Consider the following 23265-nt stretch of genomic DNA (forward strand, 5'->3'; position numbering starts at 1 on the left):
AAATGCATTTAACACTCCTGATTCATCGCTCACGAGAGGCAAGGAGTTTAGTGACTCTGTACATAATACGTTCAACAATAGTGGAGAACTAAGGAACATAATGAAGCTGGTTGACTGCTCCTAAGTTCAGTGGACAAAGTGATGAAAGAAAATGATGAACTCAGGGATTCCATCTTCCAGCTTCAGAAGCAGATACTGAGTCTCAGATATGCTAAGATTGCCCTGAGTGAGAGTCTTATCTCCTGTAGAGCAAGAGCTGAAATTGTGGAAAAACAGACACAGGCTCTTATCATGTGAGTGGCTGACCTGCAATGAAAGGTGCATGCACAGTAGACATGAAGTGTCTACTGTTAAAGTGAGGGTATTGATTGGAAAAGAATGGGAGCCTGCAGCTTGGAATGCAGATGTGTGGGAGGACTCTGATGAAGCTGGGGACACCGAGTTTGTAAAAGCTGATTAACCATTTTTGGCTAGAGGAAGCAGCTTCCCCATCCCCAGTATTGGCAATGTCTCCTCCCTGACCCACGCTGCCATTAGCCTTTCCACCTATGTCTGAGGAGATAAACCCTGAACTGCCTGAGGCAACAGTCATGGCCTCCTGTGAGGCAGTTGCCAGGCAAGATAATGTTGATTCTCCTCAGGAGACACCTGTTTTCTTCTACACCTATAACTAGACTAAAGCCCTGGCGGGCCCCTGAAGGTGAGGTTCAGAGTGTGACCCATGAGGAGGTGCACCACCCTCAAAAATAACTGCTTGAGTTTGCTAATTTGCGGAAAAAGAAATCTGGAAAACAGGCATGGGAATGAATATTAACTGTGTGAGATAATGGTGGAAGGAACATAGAGTTGGATCAGGCTGAATTTATTGATTTTGGCCCGCTAAGTAGGGGCTCCGTATTTAACGTTGCAGCTCAGGGAATTTAAAAAAGGTTCTAATAGCTTATTTGCTTGCTTAGGTAAAATATGGATTAAAAGATGGCCCACTGCAAGTGAGCTGGAAACCTCTGATCTTCCTTGGTTTAATGTAGAGGAGGGGAACAAAGGGGATAGTGGAGATTGGGATAGTGGAGTGGATTAGTCACTTAAGACTTACTCCTCCCAGCTGGGAGGGTTCAAAAAATATAACTTTGACCAATGTTTTGTGAAATAGATTTGTGAGGGTAGCACCTACATCTTTGAAGAGCCCTGTAATTGTTCTTCCCTGAACCTCAGATCTGACAGTGGGAACCACAATCACTCAACTACAGATTTTAAATTGGATCCCGAGGTGGCAGGGTCCATGTGGCAGTACTAAACCATCAAAGACAGGGTGGCTGTAGCTACTGTAATGGACAGCAGAGGCAAAGCAGCACTCAGAATAGTCTGACTCATGTAGAGCTCTGGCATTGACTAATCACGGTGTTCCTAGAAGTGAAATTGATAGAAAACCTATGGCATTCCTATTTAATTTATATAAGCAGGAAACTTCTAGGTTGAATAGACAAAAGACTAATTTGAATTATAAAAAGAGAGAATCATGGCCCCACTCCTAGTACAAAAATCTGTATTAGGGTTCTCTGGAGGGAACCAACTAATGGAATATATATATATATATAAATATATATAAAATATATATAATATATACAATAAACTCATATATATGTATAAGTATTATACATATTTTATATATATATATATATATATATATATATATATATATATATATATATAAAAGTATTAACTCACATGATCACAAAGTCCCAAAATAGGCTGTCTGCAGGCTGAGGAGCAAGGAGAGCCAGTCCAATTTCCAACACTGAAGAACTTGGAGTCCAATGCTCAAGGTCAGGAAGTATTCAGCATGGGAGAAAGATGTAGACTGGGAGGCTAGGTCAGCCTCTTTTTTCACATTTTTCTGCCTGCTTATATTCTAGCCATGCTGGAGCTAATTAGATTATGCCCACCCAGATATAGGGTGGGCCTGTCTTTCCCATCCCACTGACTCAAATGTTAATTTCCTTTGGCAACACCTTCACAGAAACACCCAGAATCAATACGTTGTATCGTTCAATCCAATCAAGTTGAACTCAGTATTAACCATCACAAGTTATTTTTGTTCCTTTAGAGAACCCTGACCGATGAGGGAACCCCCACCTACTTTCTTTTCTTATTTACATCAGTCACCTACTTTCTTATTTATGTCAGCTACTCTGTTTATTTACTGCTTTGGAAGAAAACTAAAGTAAAAGTAACCTAGAATTGAGTCCAAGTCATCATTCTCACTTATTGTCACCCCAGGCAAATTTCATGATCTGTTCTAAAACAGTTGGTTAGACTGTTGGTACCTGGAACATGTTCAAATCAGAGATTCATCACCTAGAAGAATAATAATTTTGAAATTTTTGGTAGTTCAGAATGCAAATGAAATTAGATTTTTATAGTGATATAAATGTAGTTACCTAAATCCTCTCTAAAGATGTTCAGTAAGCATCAAATATGTCTAAATGTAAGTTAAAACTTGAAGTCTCATTTTTTAAATAAATATAATGATTTTGCCCATTTTTCCATACATGGATTTGTCATTATAGGAATCAAAACTTTCTGTGGCTCGTTATTACAAGTATCTTTACTAAGTAAATTCCTGTACTTTATATCATTTCCTCTAACTAACCAAACTTCTTCAGAATTTTTAAGTATTGATTTTATTTTAACCACTTGTTTTGGTAGTTATTAATATAAATACTCAAAACTTTATAATACCTAACCATTTGATGCAGTAAATTTTGGATATTATTTAGATTAGCTATGAGTTTTTATAGCATATTATACATTTATCTTCTATATTCTGTTTAATTCCTTTATAATTCTCATTATGCAGAATAGAACATTAATGTGCTTATTTCATTAAAATTATGAGGTTGCTTACAGGAGTGTGAAATAGGGAATCTGGATTGAACTTTCTGCTTAAGTTATAATAGTCCATAATGAAAGCTCCTCCAGCATTAAGCAATGTTATAGCATCGTTCTTCCTTGCCTAAATGACCATTAATCTGCTCTTCTTTAACTTTTAAAATATTTCTATCTTTGTTCTAGGTCAGTGTTTTGTAACCAGAATAGAGGTAAGCCAATGTATACAGGTAACCTACAAGTTCTCAATGAGAACAGTTAAATTTCCTTCTCCATCTAAATTATGTTGAATGTATGGACATACATGTATGTATGTACATATGTATGTAGATTTATATATGCATACATATGTACTCATGCCAAATAACCTGAGTGGTCATTATAAACAAGAACTTCCATGAGATCCCAGTGCTCACACTGCATATCAGTTTGAAATGAATTGTTTAAGAACTTCGGTTATATGATCTTTCATTATTCATGATGTGCTCCCTAAACAAACCAAATACAATTAATTCAACATTTTCTGTCCCAAGGGAGGTTTCATGGAAATTTGTATGGAGAAAAAATGGAGAGGGAACTCAGTCATCACATGGAGTGCAGTAGGAGCCATGTACCAAACTGAAAAGGCTGTAGTCATATCAGGTAGTTCCATTTTTATGCCTCAAGTACAGAGTTAGTTTGTGCAAAATAACATTACCATTAAATCCATTTAATGTTAATTTTATGTGTGCAATACTTCAAATATGTTTTGGGATAAGCTAAACCTATAAAGAGTGTAAAACTAAATATGTATTTATTTGGACTTAAGAAACTATACAATAAAAGTAATTTAAGTCATTACTGATGGTGAGAAGAATACTTTGCATCCTTCCAAGGGAATATTCACCTTTCTCAAGCATGAGAAATTCTGCTATAGTCTATGTGTACTCTCTGTGGTTTTGGGGTTTGTTACAGTGCTGGAGCAAGACACAAGAATCAATTTGTTCCAATCAGGAGTTAGCAAATATTTTTGTAAAGGGCAAAATAGTAAATATTTGGGACGGTGCAAATCAGAGCCTCTGATGCAACTACTCACATCTAGCAAAAATGCAGCATAGACAATAAATAAATGAAAGGGCATACTTGTGTTCTAATAAGATTTTATTTACAAAACAAGCACTTCACTAGATTGGATCTGTGAAGTAAACTTTGCTGACCCCTAAAACTAGCTGAGTGCATCAGGAGATGCACTAATAAAATATTTCAAAAGTCACCAATTACCCCAGCTTCTACAAAGGATATCCTAGTACTATTAACACAGTATTCCAAAAGAAAACAAGCACAAAACTATCAAGTTGTTTCTTACTTTAACTTAGAAATGACTGATTATTTAAAGATGCTGAATAAAATCTACCAGAAGTAAAAGAGTTAATATTCTCAATATATATAAATGATAAGTAGCAGAGGTGATGGATATCCATACATGTATACATTCTATGAATATAACAAAATATCATATGTACTCCATAAATATCCACAAATATTAAGTATCAGTGAAAAAATTTTAAAAGATACATTTTATACACATCAAAAAATTAACAGTGGCATAAATTAGTCACCTTATTAAATATTTTAAAATAAACATTCACCACTCTTAAAGTCAGCATTTCATTTTTCTCCTTTAAACATAAATTTTCAGAAACCTTTATGGTTATGATCTTTATGAATGTGGCCATTTTTTTTGGATAAAAGCAATGTGCTAAGGTAACACATTTTAGTAATGAGAGCAAGCCACCTTTCTGATGTCAGCATCAATGTGTCTAATGCAGTCTAAGTACCCTGGTTCTGAACAATAGCTTCACATCTTTTGAACAATGATTACCTTTAGAACAATTAAATGTAACACAAATCAGGCACTTTCTCCTCTTGCCAACTCAAAGGTATTAATTGAAAAGCTATAAAGATAACCAAAGAAAGTACATATTATTTTTTTAAAAAGTTTTCATATTAAATATCATTAGTTGATACACTGTGAAAACCAGATAATTCAATTCTTTCGGCAAAACAGCAAGTCTTCTATGCAAGATACATTTACGGAATTATGAGGAAATCTTGATGGTTAAAGAACTTTAATGAGTGACATATGTTATTATTACTTAAGCAATTTTACAGCAAAGATAATTTGTTGTATCTAATGGTGTACGTGATTGTGTTTTATTTTGTTTGTAAAATAGACATAAAGTAGTGAATCCTTTATATCAATGTCTAATGGTTATTACTTCACTCAGTTAAGTTTTGAGGTTTAGCTTTCCATTTTATTTTTTAAATTCTTTATAGAGGATTGTAACTTTCTAATTTGCCATACTCATTTTTCTTCTTTATTTTCCCTACTGATATAATTCGGCTGTGTCTCCACCCAAATCTCTTCTTGAATTGTAGTTCCCAAAGTCTCCACGTGTCATGGGAGGGACCTGGTGGGAGGTAATTGAATCAGAGGATGGTTTCCCCCGTGTTGTTCTCGTGATAGTGAGTGAGTTCTCACGAGTTTTGATGGCATTATTAGCTCTGGCATTTACCCTGCCGGCACTCATTGTCTCTCCCGCCACACTGTGAAGAGGTGCCTTCCATCATGATTGTAGGTATCCTGTGACCTCCCCAGTCATTTGGAACTGTGAGTCAATTAAACCTCTTTTCTTTGTAAATTACTCAGTCTTGGGTATTTCTTCACAGCAGCATGAGAATGGACTAATACACCTACTGTTACCTTATTATGTTTATACTTTCATTCTTTCTTTCGCCTGTTAAATTGTTTTTTATGTAGGTCATTGGCAAATATTTATAATTATTTTACATTAAATTAGCCATTAAAGGTATTTTGAGTTCATAATATGCTTGGCATTTTACACTTGATACATACATAGGAAGCAGTCACGTATAGAATGATGAATTTGTAAGAACATCTAGCCTTATTGGGGCAGGGCATGAAGGGCGTCAAGCTTTTATTAACATGGGCTATAATTTGAAGTAAGTAACCTTAAAATAAGTAAATGTTCATTGAAAATATTCAGTAATACAGAAGTATTAATATATAAGTGAAAAGTACATTTTTCATACCTATCTCTCAAGCTTTTACACACTTGTAATCTGCCAGCACATCAATATATAAAATTTACATTCTGCACATGCAAGTGCAAATGTTTATATATGTATCTGTGTTGTATTTACATGTATAAAAATACATAGCAATATATTTCTTCTTACAAAATGAATTCTGACCTTGTATATTGCTCTCTTTTATTTTTTCCCCATTCATCAAACACAGTAGTGTGGGCATCCTTGTACAAAAAGTACGTCTCATTTTTACATCAGCCAGTTACTCCAAATTGAAAATAACCTTTACTTTATTAAATTATCTCCCTATTGATAAAATATAAGGCATCTGTTGTTTTTTTTTTTCCTAAAAATGATGAAGTACTGAACACCTAAGTGGGGAAGTATCTATAGCTTTGAATTTTGCAAGCAGAATTTTTGAGTCAAAGTGTGTGCACATTCATATGTTGACTGACAGCAGAAAGTAGTTTGTCTTCCAATTTGCTTTCCACCAACTGTGTATATTTCACCACACTGCCACATTCACTAATCATTGCCTTTTTAAAAAAAGACAGTTTTTTGGAGAAATTTTGAATTGTATTGATTTCAGATACATTTTGTAATCACCAATGTAGTGTCACATTTTTACATGATTCTTGCTCTTATTTATTTATTCCTCTATGGATTACCTTCATTTCCTTTGTCCATTGCTCTATCATATTGTTTAGATATTGTTCTAGTTGAGTTAATGTTGTTAATATATATTGACCATTAAGCCATAGTTTACTATGTTGGTTTTCTTTTTGCAACTATTGTGGCTGTGGTCAGCCATAAATGACTTTTAAAACAATTATATGTAATTTTATTTGTCATTGTTTTGTTTCCAGGCCACATATCTTGATGAGAAAAGAGTCTCTCAAGTCAAGAAAATAAAAACATTTTATTAATTATATATTTTATTTCAATATTTTATATGTAATCACTGAAACCTATTTAATGAATTGAGTACATTTCCTTTTTTCATTTTTCTTTTTCTTCTGTATTTGTTATGACTGGCTTAAGCCACAATGATTAGACTTGTATCGTATGTATACATTTATCTGACACATATTTGGTATGCTTTTGTTTTTGTATGTTTTATTTAGTTCTTCAATAAAGATTTGTATTTTTCACAAAAAAAAAAAAACTTAAGTATTTTATGTTTGGAATAAATATACGTATTTTGTAGTTATTTTCTCATGAAGGATTTTTTTTTTTATTAATATTGTCTTACTAAGAATCACAAGAAAACTATTGGAGTGTGTTAGAATTTCAACCACTTCAAATAACAGTTTATTTGAGTATCTTATATTTTCTATGTATTAATCAAATAATCTACCATTTGCCAATGATAGAGGTTTTTTTTTATTCCTTTAATTTAAATCTAGAGTTACTGATTTTATGACATTTGCAATGTACTTGATTAATTCTGATATTTTTAAGTATTTTTAAGGAAAGTGTGAAATTCCTTTACATTTTAGAATATTTAGAATAAAATTCCTGAGAAAGCCATTTTAAACTAAACTCTGATTCTTTGGGGATGTCCCTTTTTAAGTGCTAATTGATTTTTTCTCTTTGTTTATAATCAGAATTATCTGATGTATTTCTCTTTTTTTATGAAGTAGACTTTATTTTGCTTTCAATTTCAATTTTTTTTTGTTTAGAATATTACTGTAACTAAATTCAAGACTTATTTGGATGTCACCAATTTTTCCATCAATATCCTCTCACTGATTTAGGATTTAATCTAGGCTATATCATTGCTTATAATTGCTCAATTTCCACAACGTCTTAATCTATGATTGTTTAGCTCTCCTTTCTGGTTTTCATGACCTTGAAAGTCTTGCGGCATACTGGGCAGGTATCCTGTTGAAGGTCTCCAATGGAGCTGTGTTGTTTTTTTCTCCTGATTAGACCAGAATTATCAGTCATTTGAAATAATACCACAAAGGGAAGTGCAGGAAGAAAAACTATCACCTTGATACATTACAAGTGTAGTATCTCAAGAAGGAGAAGCCAGAGGGAAAAGGAGATGTTTGTTAGGATCTTATACCTTCATGAGTGATTTTAAAGCTAGTCTTGTCAGGGGGAAAATTGGTTGAGATTCAACAGGGTCTAGGAAGTAGTTTTGGACTGATGGGCACCATGAAGCCAGGATCTTGAAATGAGTATTGATGAACATTTTTGTTAGTTTTGCTTAAAAACCTATTTCAGCTGGTTATTCGTCTTATTTTCAAAGAGCAAGTATTTTCTAGAACAAGTAATTGCTTTATTTTTGCTTGCTCTTGGTATTATTTAATAGAGGTACAAGGAAATATTCTGGTTGCAGTTTTATTTAACAAAGTGATGAGAAATTATGTTGATTTTAGTTCTTAATATTTTGTTGTTTTGCTAGCTTCTTGAGGTGAATGCAGATTTCATTTATCAGACTAAAAAAATACATCTATGGCTACAAAATTTCTTTAGAGTATGATTTTGATATTATATGATTTGATATATAGTTTCATTTTTAAATAATATCTAATTTTAGCTTTGATTTCCCCTTTAGCGCAAATAATAAAGCATTTTTATTTTCAAACATTAATTTTGGCTATTTGTAATTTTAACTTCTAATTTTATTCTATTAATTCCATTAACATAGGATATACATTTTGCTTGCATTTTATTTTTTTAAACTAATATTGTAAATATGGGTATTTGGGAAAAAATCATATTCTCTGTTTACTGGAAATTTTAAATATATTATTTCATAAAATACTTCTATTCCTAATATAGGTTTGCTTTATATGTTTTGTGGCTTTTTTTTTTTTTTTTTTTTTTTTTTTTTTGGTACACACATGCTTACAAAGGCTCTATCTTAATGATAGATTATACCTCTTTGCTTTTTTGTTCCAGCTATTCCTCTCCATTTCCATTCCACTTCTTTATCCCCTAGATCACCAAAAGAGGTACAAGTTCTTTAGGGTCTTACGACTCTTAGGAAACAGTTCCTTTGCCTTTTGTCATTCAGCCTCTCATTTTTCCATCAGAAGTACTCACAGTTCTCCACAGAACACGCTGTAGTTTTTCAGAACAGCCAAGTCTCATTCTAATAAAAACAACAAAAATCAGGTGTCTGGTTGCAGAGAAGTACCACAGTGACCAGATTTTCTATTACCAGATAGAGTACTTTTACTTCATATAATGAAGGGTCTGTAATCGCTTTTCTGATATTGGAGTCTGCTTTTTATTTGTTTAGTTATATATCTCATTCAAGAGATTTTTCTAGAATAAAAGAGCTTGTCTTAAAAATGTATTTTTTTAAATTATACTTTAAGTTCTAGGGTACATGTGCATAACGTGCAGGTTTGTTACATATGTATACCTGTGCCATGTTGGCGTGCTGCACCCATCAACTTGTCAGCACCCATCAACTCGTCATTTACATCAGGTATAACTCCCAATGCAATCCCTCCCCGCTAACCCCTCCCCGTGATAGGCCCCGATGTGTGATGTTCCCCTTCCCAAGTCCAAGTGATCTCATTGTTCAGTTCCCACCTATGAGTGAGAACATGCGGTGTTTGGTTTTCTGTTCTTGCGATTGTTTGCTGAGAATGATGGTTTCCAGCTGCATCCATGCCCCTACAAAGGGCACAAACTCATCCTTTTTTATGGCTGCATAGTATTCCATGGTGTATATGTGCCACATTTTCTTAATCCAGTCTGTCACTGATGGACATTTGGGTTGATTCCAAGTCTTTGCTATTGTGAATAGTGCCTATTTTAAAACAGAAACCTGATATTTTCTCTGAAACATCTCAAGAGTTATTGGAAGTTCTATTGTCTTTCAAGATTTCAAAAATTCTTGGGACCACAGTAGACTTCAGTTTCAAAGTAACCAGTCACATACCTCCAGCAGTCTGTATATTCATTTCCCCAAGATTCTCCCATGCTCATGAGAGCAATTTAATATAGTAAGTGGTCAGCCATTAGAGGTAGATGGCACCTGTTTTGTCTTTATTGTTCTACAACTTACTGCGCGGCCTTGCACAATTTACTTAATTTATTTACAATTATATTTCTCTAAATACAAAATGAGAATAATACCAGGTTTGGCCTTGTGCCACTGTTGCCAGGATTAAATGAGATAAAATCTGGAATGAGATTTACAAGAGCTTAGCACAGGGTGAGGACTCAAGTTAAGAGAGCTATTATTAGTAATGTAAGCTCAATCCTAAGATAATAAATACATACCCGGCATATATATCTTGTTCCAGGATCATTACCTTTTTCCTGGGAAGAGATCACAATCATACCTAGAAGCAAAAGCCAATAACCCATCGGTATCTGAGAAAGCACATGATAACAGAAGACAGGGTACAGGAAGCAGGTGCTGAGGGATCTACTTAATTCTGAAGGATGGCATGTGTCTGGCCTATGGCTATTTTTAACAAGCTCAGCAAAACTACAGCAGATCATATTCTATAGCCTCTTAAAGGAACTGCCAGCACCTTTCAGGTTTCAGGACCAATGGGAACTCCGTGCAAAGTATCTGTTATCAGTTCTGGAGAAATATGTACTTTAATTATGACTGGAATTCCTTGTCATATATTTTAATAATATCCCCACTGTCAGTCTATCCATAATAATTCAAACAGTGAAAATAGTCTCTACTACTAGATATTTGCCTTCTCTTTCACACTACTTCAAGTTCTGAGAGTTAGTTGCTTCCTCACATCAGCAAGTTGAGTCAGCAGATAAGTGACCACGTGCACATTGCAAAAGTACCTCTTTCCTGTAACAAACCACAGTTATCTCTAATTAAATGTATGGTAAGCACTTCAAACTCAACTCAACATCTCCCGGCATAATCTCTTGATTCCTATTATCCTCTGCCCTCAAACTTTCTTGTCTTCCATTGTTACCCATTATAGAAAATGGCATCACCATTCATCTAGTTGCTCAGGGTTAGAACCTTGCAATCACATTTCATCTATCTTTCTCTCCTACCTCATAACTAATCCCTCAGTGAATAGCAGTCAGAGTAAAGGTAACAAGAACTACCTTAAGCATATGTTCTTATTTCACCCTTCTGTCTACCTCCACTACTATTGAAGTCACACCATCATTTCTAACCTGGACAACTTCTGTAGCCTCCTAACTTGCCTCATTGCTTCCTCTATTGTATCTCTCAGTCTATTCTGAACATACCAGGAATTATAGAATTTCTTGACTCCTCAGTGACTTCTAAATGGCAAATCAGATAGTGTTACTCTTGCTTAAAATCTTTCAGTGCTTTCCTATCACATGTTGAATGAAATTCTTATTATGGCTTATAAGAATGTAACTCAGTCTTATCTCTAGTTTCCTCTGTGTCATCATTTCTTAAGCTATTTAACTTAAGAAGTGCTATTTCTTAAGCACTCTCAGCACACTGTTGTCTCAGGATATTTCCACTTGCTATTCCCCTGTCCCAAAATCCTATTCCTTACATGGCAGGCTCACTTAATTCACTTCATTTAGGTTTCAGTTTACATATCCTCTTATCAGAGTATCTGCTTTTCTGCTTATATACCCATAACATTTTTTCCCTAAAACTGTGTCCGTTTCTCTCTATTCTATATTATACTATTTTATTTTCCTTCACAGCATTTATTACTTTTCAATATCTTATTTGATTTGATTTGATTATTATCTGCCCCTACCCATACTAAAATGTAAGCTCATTGAGAGTGGGGCTGGCTCTTTACTATCCACTTTGGAGTTCACGACATTTATAACACACCTTGAACCGGCCCCACTGTAGATACTCATCAAATAAATTTTCTGTTTATTACTCATTTTAGTTTTGTTTTATCTTTGCAGTAATTAGTGTATGCTCTGCTAAGGGCCCTAATTAAAACTGTTATATGGAGCTGACACAGGGTTATTAGATATATTTTTGAAGCTTGTGTATTTCAGAATGCTAGGGACACCCCCTGTATTTGCGTTATTAAGAAACTCTGCAACTGTACACATTGGCCCTACAAGGAACAAGAAAGAAAAAGAAAGAAAGAGAGAGAGAGAGAGAGAGAGAGAGAGAGAGAGAAGGAAGGAAGGAAGGAAGGAAGGAAGGAAGGAAGGAAGGAAGGAAGGAAGGAAGGAAGGAAGGAAAGAGAAAGAAAGAAAGAAAGAAAGAAAGAAAGAAAGAAAGAAAGAAAGAAAGAAAGAAAGAAAGAAAGAAAGAAAGAAAGAAAGAAAGAAAGAAAGAAAGAAAGAAAGAAAGAAAGAGAGAGAGGGAGGGAGGGAGGGAGGGAGGGAGGGAGGGAGGGAAAGAAAGAAAGAAAGAAAGAGAAAATTGAACAGGAACCCAACCTTAAGGCTGATAGAACCAGAGGAAACTGATAAATTTAGAGCAAGTGGAGCCAATAGGATTCTTAAGTCTACTTTTGATGATATCATCGTGCAGATGATCATACTAGAGATCATGATTCTATTGAAAGTCATTGCCCCTTTCCCCAGACCCTGCCTGCAAATAAGCAAGTATAATAAAAACATAACTTGGAACCAGTAAAATATGTGATTAATATGTAATAAACAGATTGTGTCAGCAGAACAATATCATGTCAGGTAGATGAGGTTAAATAATATGTGGAATTGAATTTATAAAATGTATTTGAAGTCATGAAAAGAAATGGCAATAACCTACAGCAAACTACACATGTTCACAGTATTTTCTCCTCTTAGTGTCTCAGGGATTTTGTGAATTGGGGAAACTTCACGAAGAGACAAATGCTCTGTATGTTTTCTTTCCCTCGTCTCCACGCAATGAGGTGACAGAGATTTCAAATTGAAATGCACTTTGAAGTCATCAGGACAGAAGAGTCATCAATTTTAAGGTCTTTAATGCCCTGGACCATTTAATTTCCTCTTTCTTAGGTCTCTATCACTCATCTCAACTTTCTCCACCTTCACTATTCTGGCATTTCACCTTTGCTTTCTTCCTATTAAACCCACTAAAAGGCCCACAAATCATAGCCTCTGGTGAGTCATTTATCTTTCATACTTCAGTTTCATCATCTATAAAATAAAAATACTAGCAATATTTTATGTGTTTTACAAATATAGTATGGCATAAGGCAAATAATATATGTGGAAAATGATTGAAGATGCTATGAGACGATAAGAAAGTAAGGAAAGTGGAGGAAGCCCAATCACCTGAAGAGCTGTCACAAATAGAGGAAGAAGGTGAAGCAAGGGTCTAAAGAAAAAGATAAGCAGCAGATAGTGGAAATCAGGTGGTAGGGAAAGTGATTGCACCTAGTAACCTAAGGGAACAGTATAGAAATAAATGAAAAATCTTGTGAAATGTCAAGATAAATACATAATCTTTTGCTCATCAAACAGAGCTAAGCACTGTAATATGCTAAATATGTGTTATTATTTATATGCATTGGAAATTGGTTAGTAAAAGCATAAACTGGCTTACTTACACTGAGTTAGGAATTTAAGTCATGATTGCTATGGCTGTGTTTGTGCTTAAGTGAAATTGCATTATGATTAGGTTAATAGAATAAGACCTTAAGTGCAAAATCCATTAAAGTCTTGAGCTCTCAACTCTTACCAAAGGAGTAAGGGAATGAGTTAAAAATAATAGGCAATTATAGCCTACCAACAACTACTCTTGGGAGATCTTTGTGTAAGAGCCAATAGTAGAGGTTGTTCAGAACAGGCAAATGGATGACACAGAGTAGAAGCTGGTCTCATGGCCTGAGGCTTCCTTTTCATGTTTCTCAAGTCAGAAGTACTTTGCACACTTCTCTCAGTAAAATATATCCGAGGAAATCCCGAGGAAAATCAAAGCAGGCTGCAAATACTAGATTATGACATAAACAGATTTCTTGATTCGTTCAGAATTAGATGCTAGTGAGATTTCAGACTACTGCTCCTCTTCAGGGAGAAAATCACTAAAGAAATTCCTCTCACTTACTTTGGGACTACTTCTTGTTGAAAAGTGTTACTTTAATGGATCTTTGTGCACTGGCTTTGTTACCTAGGCTTCAGGGTGCAAAGGAGTAAATTCCAAGAAAGTAAAATGAAACTATTTGTCTATTTTATACGTTAATTAGATGAAAAAGCTGTATCTCTATAATGCCAGGAATCCACATTCAAAACTCATAGAAATTGGAGTCTTTTATTTTATTGACTGCTACCAGTACTTTTTTTTTCATTTTTGGAATTTTTTTTTTTTTAAAGTTTGACACTAAACTCAAAGCCTGACATAAAGAGTGAAAATTGGCCAAGCACAGTGGCTTACACCTGTAATTTCAATACTTTGGGAGGCTGAGGTGGAAGCTGAGGTGGAAGGATTAGTTGAGTACAGGAGATCCAGACCAGCCTGGACAATTTTTGTCTCTACAAAAATTACAAAACTTACCCAGGCATGGTGGTACATACTTGTAATCCCAGCTACTCAGGAGGTTGAGGTGAGGGAATCTTTTGGGCCTAGGAAGTTGAGTCTGAAGTGAGCCATGATTGTGCCACTGCACTCCAGCCTGGGTGAAATAGGACTCTGCCTCTAAAAAAAGACGGAAAGTTGCAGAATCATATTTTGGGTTTTTTTTTTTTTTTTGCATAAAATAAAAGATTTATATAAATAGAACAAGATCAAATAATAAATATATGTTTTATTTGAAAATTTTATTTTGTATGGTTTATTGACACAAACTACATACCAGAATTTGTAGAAATAATACAAGTGGTATAGAAACCAACTATATTTTTATAAAGTCACGAGATGGTAAAGATTTTTCTATGTCAATTTAATGGATTTAATTTTTACAAAGAAGATATTATTTTATAGTATGAACTGGATTAAATCTTGGATTTCTATTTTGCTCTGTAATGTAAAACTGAATTAATATTTATTTCCACGGGTTCATTAAGTCAGCAAATATTTGTGGAGTGCCTTCTAAATGACAGGCACTGTTCTAGGTAACGGGGTTAGGGAAGAAAACAAGATGAACAATACTTTTGTCTTAACAGAGCGTGTGTACTAGGAGTGAAAAACATTAAATTTAGATTAGATAGACAAATAGATAAAATTTAAATTAGATAGGTATAAAAGTTATGATGAAAATAAATAGGGAGATGGGCTAGAGTTTGTGGTGGGTTACTTTAGGTTGAGTGGCCAGACACTATTTTTGAGTCTGAATTATGAGATTTGGACAAACAATATTCTCAGCAGGGAGTGACAATGACAATGCCTGAAGATAAGAACTAGCCAGTTTTACAAAATAGGAGAAAAGTCAGTTAAACAAAGTAAGCAGAGTGAAGAATGGTATGACATGACTCTAGGGTGTTGGTAGAAACTAAACCTCACAGAGCCTAATAGGACAACATAAGAGGTTAATTTTATTCTATATTCAGTGTTTTATCAATCATATATTGCTGGGAAGCAAACCAGTCCAAAACTTAGTAGCTTAAAAAACCATATTGGGCTGAGTTCAGTGCCTCACACTTGTAATCCCAACAATTTGGGAGACTGAGGCAAGAGGATCACTTGAGGCTAGCCTGGGCAATGTAGCAAGACTCCGTTTCTACAAAAAAATTAAAAAAATAGCTAGACACAGTGGTACATGCTGTGGTCTCAGCTAGTGGGGAGGCTGCGGTGGTAGGAACTCCTGTGCTTAGGAATTTGAGGCTACAGTGTTCTGTGAGTGTGCCACTGCCCTCCCACCTGGGTGACAAAGTGAGATCTTGTCTCAAAAAATATTGTTTAATTAAAACAAAAAACTATATTAATTTATTTTGCTCACAAATTTGCAATTATCCATGCAACATCAGTTGAAGTGTTTCAACTGGGCCCTGAAAGATTCAAGATGGTTTACTCACAAGGCTATCAAGTTCTTATGGGTTATAAGATGACAGCTCAATCAAGCTGTAGTCCAGGCACCTACATTCTTCTTCATGTGAGCCTCCCCACAACAGGTCTCTTGGACTTGTACAAGCATAGTTGCTAGGTATTAAGAGCAAGCATCCTAAATGAACAAGGAAAATGTACAATGCTTCATGGCCTACTCTCAAAAGTCATATAGCATTAATAATCACAACCTTGCCCATATTCAAGGGAAAGGAATACCTCTTGATGGGAAGACCTTCAAAGTCATATTGTAAGAAAAAGAAAGTAGCTGGACATGGTGGCTCACACCTGCAATCCCAGTACTTTTAGAGGCTGAGGCATCAGGATTTCTTGAAGCCGGGAATTCAAGATCAGTCTGAGCAACAAAGTGAGACCCCGTCTCTATGAAAATAAAAACTAAAAAATCAGCCAGGAGTGGATGCATGCCTGTGGTCCAAGCTACTTGGGAGGCTGAGGTAGGAGGATTGTTTGCACTCAGAAGTTTGAGCTACAGTGAGCTATGAATGTGCCACTGCACTCCAGCCCAGGAAACAGAGTGAGACCCCGTCAGAAAGAAAGACAGGAAAGAAGGAAGGAAGGAAGGAAGGAAAGAAGGAAGGAAGGAAGGAAGGAAGGAAGGAAGGAAGGAAGGAAGGAAGGAAGGAAGGAAGGAAGGAAAGAAAAAGAGATAGAGAGGAAAGAGAGTAGAAAGAAAGAGAAAACTAAAGAATAAAAAACAAGTGTGACAGGAAATATTTGAAAACTGCAATCTGCCACAGTCTATCTTCAAGCCACAGTGATTTATATACCTCTCACATGTAAAATACAGTCATTCCCCCAAGACTAAAGGTCTCACTTCATAATTACATAAGCTCAAAGTTCAAAATCTTATCATATTAATCTAATTTAGGTAAAAAATAATTTCCCTTGAGTGCAATTCCTCAATTACAGCTCATTGAGCACTCTTTTTTACAATGTGATTCATGTCACACATCTCACCTAAAAAAATATTTTTTCTCATTCTCCAAATACCCAAAATAAAGTGGTGGGACAGGCATTGGAAAACTGCTGTAGACACTCCTGCACAAAAGGGTGGGGAATGGGAAGGAATACAGTAGTCACTGGTCCATATCAATCCTGAAATGCCAGGCACATGCTGCCAATTCTTTGATTAGAGTTCAGTCCTACTCCCTGGAAATTGTTCTCTATGGCTCTTTGCTGCACCCCAACATCTCCTCATTCTGCCCTGAGTCCACCTTCCATTTTCCTAGGCCTTTTTACACCTATTTCCTACTTGTAAATGTTGGGGCTTAGCAATATTCCATTTTGTGCTGTTTCTTTCCCTTCTTCTTGTAAGTTGATACAATTATTTTAATATTTGTGGGATTTCTGTGTATTTGTGTACAATTCATTCCATCAGACAAAAGCCAAAACCACAAATCTTGTCAAGACAGGCCATTCTCTTTCTTGACCTTGCCATGAGATTGCCTTGGGACACCATCCTTTAGATCCTTATAAGCCTTATTGTATCATGGGGGGAGACACTTAAAACACATTGTTATGCTCCTTAGAGGGGTGGTTTGAAAAATTATATAAAGAATCATCTTAGATCTCTCTGAGGTCTTAAGTGTGAGTTGTACAGTATAATTGATTTTCTCCCTTAAGCCAGTCCTTCATTTGCAATCTAGAAAGAGTAAGAAAGAGAAACTGATTTATTTTCCAGCTAAGAAAGTTCTGAATATTTTATATTTAAGACTTAATTTTTAGCTCATTCCTCTCTCTCTGACATTTTATCATAGGCAGTGAAAAGAATCCAGGTGACACTTCCAATTTTCTGCTTGAAAATTTCCTTAGTTTGATCGTCATGTTCATTGCTATATTTCCCATTTTGCCTGTTACTTGAGGTAATAGTGTTGTCAAAGTTTCCATTGCTACTAAACATCTTCCAATCACATTTTCCTACTTTCCTTGAGCTGCCAGAAACAGCTTTCTCAATATTCTTTAGGCTTCTGGTAACACTTTTCCAAAGCTTTTCTGGCTTCCATCAATGGCCTATCTCAAAGCCAATGCTACATGTTTAAGGGTCTGTATAGCAACACCCCACTTTCCAGTACCAAAATTTATATTAGTTATCTGTTACTGGATTTAAAAAAAAAAATCCCAAAACCTAGTGACTTAAAATAAAAACAAAAATTTCCTTTGCTCATAATTCTGCAACTTGACCAAGTATGGTGAGGAAAGCTCACCTTTGTTCCACCTGTCAAGATGGCTGACTTTCTTGGCTGGCAAATTAATACTGGCTATCACCTGAAAACTTAGCTGAAACTGGAGGGGCCAGATCTCTCCATATGGGCCTCTCTATAGGTTACATGAATTTATTCAGACATGGAGACTAGGTTAGACAGTGTCCTAAGGGGATCAGGTATGACTTTAACTAATTTCATTACCTGTAGTGTCACTTGCACTGGAATCATAGGGCCATCCATATTTACAGGGAGGGGACATAGACTCCCACCTTCCAGTGGTAGGGATATCAAGTTACATTCACAGAAGTAAATGTAGGATGGGAGACTTTAAGTCTTCTTTGGAAAATAAAATTTGCTCAAATGAAAAGACATCGGATGGCGTTGAGCTAGATTAGTAATGTGATCTGATTTTTGTTGTAAAAGATTCCTCTGGTTTCTATGTGGAAGATAGATTAATGTGTATCAAGATGGAAATTGAGGATATCACTAAAAAGGCTATTGCCAAAGTTTAGGAAAGAGATAACGGTAACTTGAATGGAGAGAAGAAATAGAAACGGAGACAAGATTGGAGATAATGTTGTAGAGGTTCAATCAGTGGAAATAAATTAGATGCAGCAATTGAGAGAAAGAGAGTAATCAAAAATTACTTCTAAATTTTGCACTTGAGAAACTGTGTGAATTGTAATTCTATTCACTGAAATGAAGAAGGCTAGGGAAGAAACAAGTTTTAAGTCTGTTTTACAAGGAGATGAGATCAAGAGCTCAGCATTGTATGTGTTAAGTTTGAATTCTTTATTTAATATTCAAGTGGAGATGTTAAGTAGGCCATTATGTTTACATTCCTAGAATTCAAGGATTCAAGAGGAGATGTCAGGGATAGAAGTACAGGGTGGTGGAGTAGAAGGGGATAACTTTTGTTACCCATGTAAATGCCATGGGTAATGATGAAATAAAACAATTTAGATAATTAATGTAGAACCTAATGGGTAGCCCAGGATCCTGAAACATGTTAATATTAGAAGACTGGGCACAGAAATAGGAGTCAGTGGAAAAGAACAAGAAGGGGAAACCAGTGGAAGTAGGGGCTATCCAAAATGCCTACTATTGTAGAAGCCAAGACAAGTGTTTTAACTACTATGACTCTGTAGTGCAAACACTCCAAAACTTAGATCATTTAAAAATAAATATTTTTCTGTGAATCAGCATTTGAGCCAGGCTTTTACTTTACTCTGCTTTAAGTATCCCATCTCTAAGATGGGATAACTTGAAGGCAACAGGCTGAAATTATGTGGAAACTTCCCCTCAAGTGCTTGGTGCCTGTGTTGTGAAGATTCACACTTCGAAGTCGGGCCAGCTGGAGTTTCTAAATCCTCCTCTCTATCACTAAGTAGTATTTCCATGTAATCACTCCAGAATGGTGGCTTTAGGGTAGCTTTACTTCTTACATATCTGTTTAGGCTCCCAAGTTGTATGATCCCGAGACAGAGTCAGGTGGGTACATATCAGCCTTCATTACTTAGTCTTATAGGCCCTACAACATTGAGTCCACCACATTTTATGGGATAATGCAATTTAAAAGGTCCAAAGAAGCTGAGGAGAGGAAACAAAGATCCATCAATCAATGGAGGAAACATAGATCCCCATCACTCAATATTACTTTGTTGGAATATGTTGGTGCAGTCATCTTTGGAAAGTATAATCTGCTACAACTAACAAAGTAGATCAGGTAAGGTCAACAGTATTGGATTCCATTAAGATAGCTAGTAAGGTGAGCCTATTAGAATGAGTGCTGAATTTCCCAGCTGTTAGAGATCGCTTACAACCCTAGCCTGACCAATGAAAAATAATGAAAACAGCATGGGGAAGAGTAAAAAGGAAGGGCAAGAATCTGCGATTATAAGAATAATGACTATAGATGACTTATTTTTATATTATAATTTAAGTTCTGGGGTATATGTGCACAATGGGCAGGTTTGTTACATAAGTGCCAATATGTCACATGTACCATATTGGTTTTCTGCACCCATCAATTTGTCATTTATATTCGGTATTTCTCCTAATGCTACCCCTCCCCTAGATCTCGACCCCTGACAGGCCCCAGTGTGTGATGTTCCCCTCTCTGTGTCCATGTGTTCTCATTGTTGAACTCCCACTTATGAGTGAAAACATGCAGTGTTTGGTTTTCTCTTCTTGTGTACCATTCAGCACATAGGCATGGGCAAAGCCTTCATGACAAAAACGCCAAAAGCAATGGCAACAAAAGCCAAAATAGAAAAATGGGATCTAATTAAACTAAAGAGTGTCTGCACAGCAAAAGTAGATGACATTTAAGAAAGTTTTCTGTTGAAGGGAACTAAGAAATACAGCAGCAGATCAAAGATATATAAGTTAAAGGAAATTAATTTTTTAAAGAGAGAATATTTGCATGCTGATGGAAATCATTTAAGAGAGAGATAATAAATTGCAAAGAAAAAAGGGAGTATGGTGGGCACAGAGTCTCAGAGTATTGCACAGCTTAAGATATTGGACTTTAATGAGAGAGGAAATCTATTTTTTTATTTAAAAAATTATTTGTCTTTTTTTCCTCAAGTTCAGTAATTTGCCCAGAGAGTGGATTCTATTGATAGCCTCCTGAGGAAAGTAAGTTAGAGGTAAAAACAAAATTATGGTTTTGTGAATACAGTGGAAGAAAATACAGCCCAAGATATTAGCAACATTATTTTTGAGTCATGTATTTTTAAGTTTAAAATTAAGGTAACAGCCATTACAGGCAAGATCTTCCTTCATTTTAATCATATTTCTGGTTCTAATTATCTGAAAAAAACTTTACTCTTCCCTAATTTAACTAATCTTCACTCTACTGTTTAGTTCTTGTATTTTTTTAAAAAAAAGATAGCTGAAAGAATACTAATTGTCAGGCACATTAGATTTATAACAACAAAAAATTTGACATTTTTAGATACATCTCTTTTTGATCTAAATTATTAGGTTCTAAGAGAATGTGTAAATTTTAGGTAATACTAAATTGATGTTTTTCAACACTTTATATTTTACTTCATATGCAATATACTTTTTACAATATTAATTTTTAATTAATCTTGTGGTTTATGTGTGAATGTTAAGTTTTATAAATCAACAATGTTTGCTACTTCTTTCTTTTTGTTTTTTTCCCGTAGAATCGTGAAAGCCTATAACAGATGCACGTGCTTAGTGATGGTACTAAAGACAATGTATCAATATACAGAGTTTTGTTTTTTATAATGATTATGTCACTTTGTTTGTTATGTTCAGACAAATTCCTTTTTTAGTTATTTGAAATCTGTTAAGTCATCTTATGCTGACAACAGTATGTGATAGGTGCTATTTCTGCAGTGATTTAAACTGAGATACAAAGGGCTTAACTAAGGTCAAACAGCTAATAATTTTGGATGCAAAGTCTATGCTATTAACCACTTATCTGAACTATCTCTCTGATAATGATGAAGTTATTGATGATAATTGTTAAGAAAATGATGTTGAGAATTGTGTAGCTGAGCGTTAATTAAATAAATGAGGCTTAATTCTAAGAATAAAATACTTAGAGCAAGGTAAAAGAGAGTTATACAGAGGAAATTAGCTTGAAAAGTGAGCTAATGCCTCCAGAACACAGGGTGAGTGACAGGGGATGAGACTAAGTAACTAATTTCCTGAAATGAAGATATGAAATACAATCTCTTTCATGCTATTAATGGTGTATAGCTGATCAAAATTCGATTAAACAAAACCAAACTCTGAGTCTGAGTTCAAAGGCCAGAAAAGATCAATTTCCCAGCTAAAGCAATCAGGCAGGAGGAGTTTCCTCTCACTCAACCATTTTGTTTTATTAGGTCTTCAGTTGGTTGAATGAGGCCCACCCAAATTAGGGAAGGCAATCCACTTTACTCAGTCTACTCATTCAAATATTAATCTCATCCAGGAATACCCTTGCAGACACGTACAGAATAATGTTTGGCCAACTGAATGACCACCCCTATGGTTCAGTTAAGCTGATACACAAAATTAACCATTACAATAATATGGTGACTTTATTAAAAATTTGACAGAAAAATTTTTGCTAATTATCATGCAAATATAAGAGAAATGTTTGTAAATTCACAAATTTATTTTACCTACAGTTAAATAAATAGATCCTGTGCACAATCCAATGTACATACCTGTGAAACCACTATCCCAATGAAGAAAAAGAAAATTTTTGTCATTCCAGAGGGCTAACCCTCTGCCAGTCAACCTCCACACTCCTACATAACCACTTTTCTCCCTTCTATTATTACAGATATGTTTTCCTTCTTCTTGAACTTCATGTAAAGGCACCATGCAATATGCAATTTTTGGTTAATGGCTTCTTTCATTTAACATAAGGTTTCTGAGATTCTTGCAGGTCATGCTATATATTAAATCATTCCTTTTTATTAGTGAATAGTGTTCCATTGTAAAGATAGGTGGCATTTAAAAAAATGTATTTATCGGTTGACAGACATTTAGGTTGTTGCCAGTTTGGGGCTATAATGAAGAACAGCCTCTGTGAACCTTTTGGTACTTGTCTTCTTGTACACATATGTTTACATTTATCTTGGGTACATAAATAGGACTGAAATTGCTAGGTCATAACTTACACGTATGTTTAACAGGAAATACGAAGCAGCAAAATACTTAATTCCTTTAAATTTCTACCAACAATTTATGACACTTAAAGACATTCTACATACAAAATTTGATGTCAACACTTTTAATGTTAGTCATCTGACCTAGGTGAAGCAGTATCTCATTATAGTTAAATAATTATATTCTCAATAATCAAAATTGATGTGGTGATGTATTTGACTGACAAAAAGAACTTACAGTACTTGCAGTACCTAGTGGGAATTTCTTGAATTACTGATATGTTTTGGCTGTGTCCCCACACAAATCTCATCTCGAATCATAGCTCCCATAATTCTCATGTGTTGCGGGAGGGACCCAGTGGGAGACAATAGAAACATGGGGGTGGTTTCCTCCATACTGTTCTCATGATAGTGAATAAGTCTCATGAGATAAGATGGTTAAATAAGGGGAAACCCCTTTCACTTCACCCTCATTCCCTTCTTGCCTGCTGCTATGTAAGACATGTTTTTTTTAATTTTCCGCCAT

General features: G+C 35.1%; 1 long non-coding RNA gene across 1 annotated transcript in view; it reads right to left on the minus strand.

The window, feature by feature from the left end:
- The window catches only part of LOC103221313 (uncharacterized), a 349435-nt gene that overhangs the window by 14124 nt on the left and 312046 nt on the right, over window positions 1-23265 (minus strand). The window contains exons 16-17 of the long non-coding RNA XR_012095553.1: window positions 14390-14530; window positions 10228-10289 (exon numbers count right to left, since the gene is read on the minus strand). This is a non-coding gene — a long non-coding RNA (uncharacterized lncRNA). The remainder of the gene's footprint in view (window positions 1-10227; window positions 10290-14389; window positions 14531-23265) is intronic.

Source organism: Chlorocebus sabaeus, chromosome 15, assembly GCF_047675955.1.
Source record: "Chlorocebus sabaeus isolate Y175 chromosome 15, mChlSab1.0.hap1, whole genome shotgun sequence".
In the NCBI taxonomy this organism is placed as follows: domain Eukaryota; kingdom Metazoa; phylum Chordata; class Mammalia; order Primates; family Cercopithecidae; genus Chlorocebus; species Chlorocebus sabaeus.